This window comes from Belonocnema kinseyi, chromosome 6 (assembly GCF_010883055.1).
Source record: "Belonocnema kinseyi isolate 2016_QV_RU_SX_M_011 chromosome 6, B_treatae_v1, whole genome shotgun sequence".
NCBI classification, from domain to species: domain Eukaryota; kingdom Metazoa; phylum Arthropoda; class Insecta; order Hymenoptera; family Cynipidae; genus Belonocnema; species Belonocnema kinseyi.
In genome coordinates this window covers 40,199,887-40,210,804 of record NC_046662.1, presented here as the reverse complement: position 1 = coordinate 40,210,804, position 10,918 = coordinate 40,199,887, and the positions used below count along the sequence as shown (strand labels likewise).

The following is a 10,918-nucleotide window of genomic DNA, read 5'->3' as shown; positions in this document are numbered from 1 at the left end:
GGGGTGGAGGGTAGTTCGTTTAGCGTGCAATCGACTCGGGATACTTATAAGATACTACCATGATTTTTTCAGATTTTTTGGTCCAAAAATAAGTTAGGCCAAAAACCGGCCTCACCGACCCTCCCCCTTTAATCATTTATTATTGTTTTGTTTAAAATGTAGCCTTTTTCAGTTGAAATTTCAACTGCTTGGTCAAAAGTTGACCTACTTTCCTAAAAATGTATGTTTTTTTTAATTCACCCCCTTGGTTTGAAATTGCATTATTCCAGTTTTAGAAAATTAATTTTCCGGATTAAAAAATCATCTTTTGGGTTCAATTCTTTTGTTGAAAATTAATTTTTTTAATTCATCATTTAAGTTGAAAATTCATCTCTATTGTTGAAAATGTAACTATTTTGTTGAATTTTTTTTAGATTTAATTTTTTTAACTTACCATTTAAATATTCTACTTTTGGCTGAAAATTGATATTTTTATTAAAAGGTGATCTTTTATAGCGGAAAATTCATGTATTTTGTTTAAAATTCGTCTTGTGGTCAACATTTATTTTTCTAGGCTGAAAATTCATCCTTTTTGGTTAAAAATGCAACTGTTTATGTCTGAATGAATTCTCTTTGTTTAAGGATTCAACATTTTGGCAGAAAATTAAACTATTCGGTTAAATATTAAGTTTGTTTATTAAAAATTAAACAATTTTATGACAATTCAACTTTTTGGTATAAAATTAAATCTTTTTTTCGGAATTCATATTTTTTTATTTGAAAATTTAACTGCTTGGTTGAACTAAATTATTAAAAATTCATATTTTTTTAAGATTCACATCCTTGGTTGTAAATTTAACTATTATATTTTTAGAAAATTAAACTTCTGGGTTAAAAAATCATCTTTTGGGTTGAACTTGTTTTTGAATATTAATTTTTTTTAAGCTCATCATTTCAGTTTAAAATGTAACTTTTTGGGTCTAAATTAATCTGATTTTGCTATGGATTTAACAATTTGGTAGAAAATTAAACTATTTGTTTGAAAATTAACTTCTTTGTTAAAAATTCATATTTTTAATTTAAATTCAACTAGTTAGTGAAAAATCAATTTTTCAAAAATGAAATGTTTTTGGGTTAAAAATTCACCCATTTTATGGATAATTTTTAAAAACTTGTATTTTTTGGTAGAATCGTTAATCTTCTTGCTTCTTCTTTTTTAAATAAAAATTAATTTTTTTATCTGAAAATTACAATATTCCATTTTTTGTTAGATAGTGATCCTTTATACGTTGAAAAATCCACTATATGGTAGAAGTCATATATTTTGTTGAAAATTATCAAAAATTCTTTATTAATTCTCTTTTATTATATAATTGATTCTTAATTACTTCTTTATTAAATTCAACAAATTGAAATATTTTTAGGCTTGATAATTACTTAATTAAACTAAAAAATTAATTAAATTAAATATTAAATTTTTAAATTCAAATAAAAGAATGGTAAACTATCTAAATTAGCTTTTCGGAATTTAAAATGATGTATTAAAAATCGTATTTAAAAAAAGTAACGCCAAGGTAACTCGTTACTTTGGACTTTGTTTCGAACACTGGAGGCTACATATATTAGTTTGAGAGTTTATTATTTATATTTTTGTTTTGTATATTATAACCAAATAATGCTCTTAAATTTATTTCCATGCTGTGGTACGTCTAATCGGGATGCAACGCTGGACATTTTGATGCGTGTGTGATGTACGACTTAAAACAGCAATCATAGGTTAGCGTCATACATTACTGGGGGCTGATTCGGGTCTGGTACACTTCTTCGCTGTAGAATATTTTTATATCTTTATATTTTTATACTTTTATATTTATATATTTTTAACACTTTTTTAAATTTTATTGATCACTTTTGCACACTTGTTTGGGACGACTAAAAACCTCCGAACAATTATATTCCCAACCCTGTTAAATTCGCGAATAATAAAATTTCCCATTTATACAATTATTGAAAGAAAATTGCCGAATTATTAAATATTCGAACTAAAAAATTCCCAAATTTAAACAAATAAAATTTTTTTTATAAACTAAATTTATTTAATATACAATAATAAAATAAATATATATTTGACGTTTAAAGTTTCTAAAATAACTGTTTGAATTGAAAATAACAATTATTGAAAGAAATATATTTCTGGTTGAAATTTTTTTTGAATTATTGTTATTTAAATTCAAACAATAATTTTAGAAAGTTGAAACATCAAAAATAATTTTTAGAATTAAAAATATATGAGTATTGTTTTTTTGAAAAATAAATACAATTTTTAATTGTTCAAATTTGGGAATTTTTTGGTTCGGTTTTTTTATAATTTGGGAAATTTTCTTTTAAGAATGTTATTACTCGGGAATTTTCAAATTCGGCAATACTATACACTGTTCGGGAATTTTCCAATTTGGAAATTTTATTAGTATTTGGAAATTTTATTAATCGGGAATTTTCAGTCGCCCCACTTATATTTTAGGCCTCTTACACTTTATAATTGAATATCTATAGTTGTCTATGTCCTAATATTTTTGTAATCTAATTTTTGCAGTTTTCATACATTTTTCCAAAAAATTATTTCTATCCACAGAGTAACTACTCACCTGGAAAATCTAGAAGTGTCAGGGAGTTTCTTGAGCGTGCTTTAATTTGTTTTAAAAATAGTGATATAAAATTAAATAACGGTGTTTTTTTCATTTGTAAAAGTAGATATTCTTAGCTTGAAAACACAATATGGTTCAATTAAAAAAAAATAATTTGGTTGAAAATGAACTATCTTTATGTAAAATCATATTTGCTTTTTCGGAAATTAATATGTTTATATCAATGATTTAACTATTTTATTGAACATTCAAATTTTTGTAGAAAATTAACATTTTTGTTGAAAATTTATATTCTCGGGTTAAAAATGCAACCTTTTCATAAAAAATTCGTCTTTTTAGACTGAAATTTCAATTATTTCGTTAAAAGTTCAATTTTTTGGTTGAAACTTAATTTTGTTAATCTCTCTTGTTTGGGGATTGAACTATTTGATTGAAAATTACCCTTTTTGTTGAAATTTTATATTTTATGTTTTGAAATTCAAAAGTCTTCTGAAAATATTTTCTCTGGCTTCAAAATTCAAATATTTGTTTAAAAACTCAACTGTTTGATTAACAGCTAACTTCTTTGTTGAAAATTCATATTTGTGTATTTTTTTTTAATTATTTCGTTTAGGTAAAAAATTAACTATGTGTTTGAAAATTCCATTGTTTGGTAGAAAATTAACTTGTTTATTGAAAATTCATATAAAATTTTTCGGAAATTTCTTTAAGTTAAAGATACGACTATTTTGTTGAAAATTTTACTATTTGTTTGAAAAGTTAAAAATTTATATTCTCCGGTTAAAAATTCCACGTTTTTGTACAAATTCGTATTTTTAGTTTACAATTTCAATTATTTAGTGGAAAATTAATTTTTTGTTGTTGAAAATTCAATTTTTTGGTTGTAAATTAACTTTTTATTAAAAATTCATATTGCATTTTGCGGAAAATAATCTGGTTAGATTGAGGATGCAAATATTTTGTTGAAAATTCAACTATATAATTGAAATTAAACTATTTTGCTGAAAGTTCATATTTTCGGGTTAAAAATTTAATTGTTTTGTAGAAAATTCGTTTTTTTTTGCTTAAAATTTCGATTATCAGGTCGAAAATTCAACATAATAGTCTTTTTGGCTTATAATTTCAACTGTTTTGATGAAAATTACACTCTTTGGTTAGAAATTAGCTTTTTGGTTAAAAATTCATGTTTGCGTCTTTCGAAAATTAATCTGCTTAGGTAGAAAAATCAACTATGTGATTGGAAATTCATATTTTTGGGATTAAAAAAGTAACTGTTTCGTAGAAAATTCTTCTTCTTCGCTTAATGATTCATCAATTTGGTAAAAAATTCAACTATGTGATCGGTTATTAACTTTCTATTTAATGAATTTTAAACAAAAAAATTAATTTTCAAGTTGAACAGTTGAAGTTTCAAGCTAAAAAGACGAATTTTTACAAAAGATTTGAAATTTCAATACGAAAATATTGAAATTTCAAATCTTTTGTAAAAATTCGTCTTTTTAGCTTGAAACTTCAACTGTTCAGATTGAAAATTAATTTTTTTGTTTAAAATTCATATTCTTATGTTTCGGAAATTAATTTGTTTTGGTTGCAAATTGGACTGTTTGGTTGAAAATTAACTTTTTCGTTGAGAATTCATATTTTCGTTTTTCGAAAATTAATTTGTTTAGGTAGAAAATGTAACTATAAGGTTCAAAATTCATAATACGCAGTAAAAAATTCAAATATTTGATTAAGAATTACATTTTTTTTTGAAAACTCAACTCTTTTGTAGAATATTCGTCATTTTGGCTTGAAAGTTTAATAAAATACAAATTTTTCACTTGTTATTTGCAATTGTTTAATAAATTTAGTTAATTGCAATTGAAAAATTCATATATGCATAATTACAGGGTTTTTTTTGTTAAATTAAAAGAAAAATTAATTGATTAAATTTCTTAAAATTGTTTAAAAACGCGATATTCAATACTTGGATAGGAAAAATTTTAACTGGAAAAATTGAATGATCAAGGAATTAAAAGGTGTTGAAGATTTAAAAATCTTTTGATTGAGTCCCAAATTCATTTTTAAATATTGGGAGCCTTTTTTTTAAAAAGACTCTTCTTTCACATAGTTTATATTTCATTGGAAAATTTTGCGTTTTATTGATTTCGAAGAACTCGAATGGATTTTAAGATATTTTGAAAAAGTTTTTCAATTTGAATATTACCAGAAATAAATTTTTCTGTCAAGTGTTACCACCAGGTATTTATACTGCAATAATTATAAAAACAAATTCAGTGTGGAATTGTACTAATTTTTCACGCTAACATGATTAGAATAAGATTTTTTAAAACATTTAAAAATATTTTATGTCTTATAATAATATGATAGAGATTTAATTGAATTTAAAATTAAATAAAATTCTTTGATATTTTTATTTTTTTCAGTACAAGATCTTGTTTCTTTAATTCATCTTCAAATAAGTTTAATTATTTACTTCGTATTTTTATAAAAGTTTTTTTCATATCAATAAATGCAAATGTGTTTTTTTGAGTAATTGGTTTAATTAAATTATTCAAAATTAATATTTCGTAATAATATAATTTATAGCTTTCTTCACATCTATGTCTGCTTTCAGCTTCCTCATACAGTACTACTAAAAAAGCCTAACTTCTCTCTGCATGATTCCTCTATTAATTAATTTAACATTCTATCTTCTCTTCAATCCTCTATTCTAAAAAATGTTAATACAATGACTATTTTAAATTCTACCAAAATTTTTATTTAAAACTCCGGGGAAATTTGTGTGTATGCTACCGAAAAATATAGATGAGGCACAATGTTTATTTTAGTTTTATCATCTTTTATCGATTTTATGCATGTCCGTAAATTCTATTTTCGATTTTTGGTGATCAAACCCCCTCCCAAAATTTGTTTGTTTTCCGGAAAAAGGAATAAGGATTTTTTCAAATCGATCATTATTAACATTAATGACGAACATTTAAAAAAATGAGGAATTTCTGTTTCTGAAAAACGGACGAATTGGCTTGGTGAGGGAGGGGGGAGGGCGTTAATTATATATAATTTTTATATAATAAAGGGTTAACTCTAATTCACGCAATTCATTTTTTTCAAGTCACTATTCATTTCAAATAATCTCATCGCAATAAAAACAAATAGACTTTCTTTTTGTATATCTTCCGAGCACAATTGACTAAAAATAATATATTGAAATGAAGGTTGAAATAGAACCAGACGGTAGAAAATTAGTTTCTGTTTCAATTACACTTCTGGACATGTAGCAATTTTCAAAAGCATGTACCATCACGAATTATTTATCTCTTTAGTCTTCTAATTTTTTTTTAATTTCGTGGTTTGAGGGTTTAACAATTCCATACAAACGTTAAATGAAGAAATGGACGTCATATTTCATAAATATATTTCATTCGCCATCATAAAATCGGGAGGATTGAAAAATCCCGAAAAAGAAAATATTCGAAATCGCAAATTCCTGATAATAGAAAATTGCCGTCATTTTAAAATTTCCGAATTAGAACATTTCGCATGGCTTATAAACAATTTTGAATGAGTCAGGAAATTTTGTTCATTAGGTTGAAAATTCAGCTCTTTTGTTGAAAACTTAATTTTGGTTCAAAATTTGACTATTTAGGTGGAAGTGGAACTAGTTTATCAAAATTCCCTTTTTTGCATATTATTCATATTTATTTATTTTTTATTCATATAACTATTATGTTGAAAATTCTTTTTTTTTGTTCAAAATTTATTTTTTGAACTGAAAATTCAACTATTCTATTTTTTATCGAAAATTGATATTTTTTAGTTAAAAATTCATGTATATTTTGTTAAAAATTTTTCCTTTTTTGGCAGAAAAATAATTTTTTTGTTGGAAACTCAACTATTTGTTTCAAAATTTATTTTTGGGTTAAAAATTCATTGTTCTGATTGAAAATTCATCATTTCCGTTAAAGATTGATTTATTTAGTTAAAAACGTAGCTATTTTTTCAATTCGTTTTCATGGGTTGTAAATTCAAATATTATTTAAAAAATATACATTTTTTGGTTGAAAACCAACTTTTTTGTTGAAACTTTTCTTTTTTTATTTAAAATTTATTTTTTTTAACTGAAACGTTGTCTCTTTTTGTAGAAAAATTATTTTTTTATTTTAAAATACAACTTTGATTGATTTATTTAGTTCAAAATTTTACTGATTTGTTTAAAATTAGTTTTTTCGTTTTGGTTAAAAATTAAACTATTTCAAAATTCATTTTTATTGTTTAAGCTTCATCATTTTAGTCAAAAGTTTATCCGAGAATTGATTTCTTTAGTTCAAAATTTAACTACTATGTTGAAACTATTATGTTGAAAATTCTTTTTTTTTTATTCAAAATTTATGAAAAAAATGTTTCTTTTGATTAAAAGGTCAGCTATATTTGTTTCAAAATTCGTTTTTTTTGTTCAAGATTCATAATTTTAGTTAACAAATCATTTGAACATTGATTTCTTTAGTTCAAAATTGAACTATTTTGTTGAAAATTAATTTTTTAACTTAGACTCTAACTATTTAATTGTTGCTTGAAAAAGTTTTTTAGTTGAAAATTCATATTTTTGGGCTGGAAATTCAACTGTTTTGTAGAAAAATTGTCTTTTTATCTTGAAAATTTAAAATTTTGATGAAAGTTTTTTTTTGTTGATAAGTTTAAGGTTCAGGGAAAAATCGAGGAAAGTCCGGAAATTTAAAAATTGGGATTTCGTAGAAACCCTGTTGTCGAATTTGAAAATGCCCGACAACATATAATTGCTGACACAGGAAAATTTACGAATTATACAATTTACGAATCTAAACAATTCAAAAATTGTTTAATGATTATTGTTAAATGTTAAATGGTAATTTTTAATGTTTTAGAATTGAGAATTTTATAATTCTGGAATTTCCCTGTTTCTGGAATTTTTTTCGATAATTTTCCAGTTTCGGGATTTTTCTTTTTTGGGATTTTTCAGTCATCCCATAAAATATAAGGTGGATGTAATGATATCACAACCATTTACCTTGAACTCTTTGCGAAATATTTCTCCCCAGGAGGAAAAATGTCTTAAAAATGCCTTCCACTAAAAATGTTTAAGAAAACAGATGTCTGTTTCTTCTTTTATAAACTAAACAAATTTATTGGAAACTTGTTCGTTTTTTTATCAGGTGTTGACTGGAGATCACTAACGATTCCGGCATGTCTTCCTATTACAACCGATTATTTTCCCGATAAGAGGAGTCTGCAAAATGATTACGTCGTTTCGGATTATAATTTATTGCCGGACGACGTTAATGCTGATTTTGCACAGCAAAGGGCAATTTATAAAAAACCACTTACAACTGCAGAAGTCTTCAAAGAACTTGTTTCTCAAAGATTGGCGCAGGTAATTTAATGTTTTAAAATTATTAAATATATTTTTTAAATTTTTTTAATTTGAAGGAAAGTTGTGGACGCAATTTCTTATTGTGTATTTCTAATTTTAACCAGTTTTTTTTTAGCAATTTCACTCACCCTGATATTCAGTAGGGTGATCCAAAAATGGCTTTTCTTGAAAAATGAAAATGCGTTTTGATTATTAAAAATAAGTGTCAAATAATTTATATAGATTTCTTTTCTAAAATTTTAAACCATGTACCCTCTTTTTTAGGATATTCATTTATGATTTTTATGTGATTTTCTTTAGTTAGTTTATTATTATTATTTATTAGAACCGATTAAATTTTGTTCATGAATCTTTATAGGGGGTTAATATATTAACCAAGGAAAGATTTTTATTTTACTTAAAAACAGTTTGATTAAATAAAAAAAGACCTATTCTTAACAAAATACTTAAATCCACAACAAAGAAATATTTTTGAATCAATAAAGTAAAAAAATGATCCAAAATGCTGAATTTTTAACCAAGAATATTATTTTTTTACCAAAAAAGACGATTTCTTAACAAATTACATACATTTTTAACCAAACAGTACAATTTTCTACCAAATAGACGATCTATGAACCAAGTAGTTGAATGTTTAGATTAAAAAGATCAATTTCTAAACAAAAACGGAATAGTTGAATTTTCATTAAAACATAAATTTTCTATTCAAAAAAATCTAATTTTTTACAAAATAGTTGATATCTCTTCTAAGTTGTTTGAAGTTCAAAATAAAAAGATGAATTTTGTATGCAAAACAGTTGAATTTTAGAATCCGAAAATAAGAAGTTTCAGCAAAAAATTTCATTTTTAATCAAATAATTGCATTTTTAACAAAAAAATTGACTTTCTACTAAGAAGATAAATTTTAACAAACAAAACAAGTTTTTAACGAAACAATTAAATTTCTAAACTAAAAAAAATCAACAGTTTTTAACAAAATATGGAATATTTAATCGAAATTGTAAATTTCTATATTATGTATTCAAAATATAAAACTTTTCAATTTAATTAAGTTTTTAATTCATAAAAAATCTTATTTCATAATTTAAGAACAATTAGGTTAATTAAATAATATATTTCGCATTAATTTTGACCCAAAAAAAGAAGGCAAAAAAGGATTTCCATTTTTAAACAAAGAGATGAATTTTCATCTAAAATTATGAAACTTCAACGAAAGAAATTAATTTTTAAGAAAGTAGTTTAAATTACAAGCAAGGAGTTGAACTTTTAACCCAAAAGAACGAATTTTCCATAAAAAATATAATAGTTGATATTAAACAATATCTTTTGCGAATAAAAGACAATTGAATTTAATCAAAAAAGGCCAATTTTCTACAAAATAGTTGAGAATCATCAACCAAAATAGATTAATTTTAAAACCAAATAGTTGGAATTTGATTTGCTATAAAAAAAAAGACAAAGTTTCAACACATGCATACATTTTTAATGAAATAGTTGAAGATTTAACTAAGAAGATTTTTTATTTCAAAGATTTCAATAATTTCGCTAATATTTAAAAAACATTTTAAATATTTCGCAAAGATTTCTAAAGGTATGAGAAAGATTTTACAAACATTTCAGAAAGATTTTTATGATTTCTTAAAGATTTCAAATATTTCGCAAAGATTTTGAGTATATTTAAAAGATTTCACAAAGACTTCAATAATTTTCTAAACATTTGAATAATTTCACAAATACATATTACCAAATATTTCAAAAATATATCAAATGTTTCACCATGATTTGCAAAGGTTTAACAAATATTAGAATGACTTCCTAAAGATTGAAAAAATTTCACAAATATTTCGGATAGTTTCGGATAGATCTAAAAATTGCACAAAGACTTAAATTATTTCACAAAGATTTAAAATATTTCACAAAGATTTCAAATAATTTAATAAATATTATCAAATATTTAAAAAATGTTTCAAATATTAAGCAAAAATTACCAAAGATTTTAGTAACATTTGCGAAAGATTTCAATGATTGTCTAAAAATTGCATAAACACTTCAATTATTTCATAGAGATTAAAAATATTTCACAAAGATTTCGAATAGATTAAAAAGATTTCACAAAGAGTTAAATAATTTCCCAAAGGTTCAAATAATTTTATAAATATTATCAAATTTTTCAAAACTGTTTCAAATATTACGCAAAGATTTGCAAAGATTTTAGAAATATTTCAAAAGATTCCAATTGTTTTTTAAAGATTTCAGAAAGACTTAAATTAATTCAGAAAGATTTATAAGATTTTTATTACTAAATTATGATATTAAATTTATTTATTCATTTTTTAAAAATATTTCGTAAATATTTCCAAAGCGTTCAAAAATAGTTACTTTAAAGATGATGATCATTTTTCGATTTACGCAAAGATTCCCAAAGTTTTTAGTAATATTTCAGAAAGATTTCCAAATATTTTAGTAATATTTCAGGAAGCTTTTAGTAATATTTCAGATAGATTCTAATGATTTTCCAAGGATTTGAGTAATATTTCAGAAAGATTTCCAAAGATTTTAGTAATATTTCAGAAAGATTCCAATGATTTTCTAAAGATTTTAGTCATATTTCAGAAAGAATTCCAAAAATGTTAGTAATATTTCAGAAAGATTTTCAACGATTTCAGTAATAATTCAGTAATATTTTTAAAGATTTAAGTAATATTTCAGAAAGATCAACGATGTTAGTAATATTTCAGTAACATTTCCAAAGATTTGAGTAATATTTCAGAAAGATTTTCAAAGATTTTAGTATTATTTCAGAAAGATTTCAATGAATTTCTTAAGATTTCAGTAATATTGCAGAAGGATTTCCAAAGATTTTAGTAATATTTCAAAAAGA

General features: G+C 23.4%; 1 protein-coding gene and 1 long non-coding RNA gene across 2 annotated transcripts in view; one reads left to right on the top strand and one right to left on the bottom strand.

Annotated features, from left to right (window-relative positions):
* Positions 1 to 10,918, bottom strand: part of LOC117175345 (GATOR complex protein Iml1) — a 147,632-nt gene that overhangs the window by 65,052 nt on the left and 71,662 nt on the right. The gene's annotated exons all lie outside the window — the stretch shown is intronic.
* The window catches only part of LOC117174142, an 11,119-nt gene continuing 1,861 nt past the window's right edge, over positions 1,661 to 10,918 (top strand). Inside the window, exons 1-2 of the long non-coding RNA XR_004467266.1 lie at positions 1,661 to 1,755; positions 7,820 to 8,037. This is a non-coding gene — a long non-coding RNA (uncharacterized LOC117174142). The remainder of the gene's footprint in view (positions 1,756 to 7,819; positions 8,038 to 10,918) is intronic.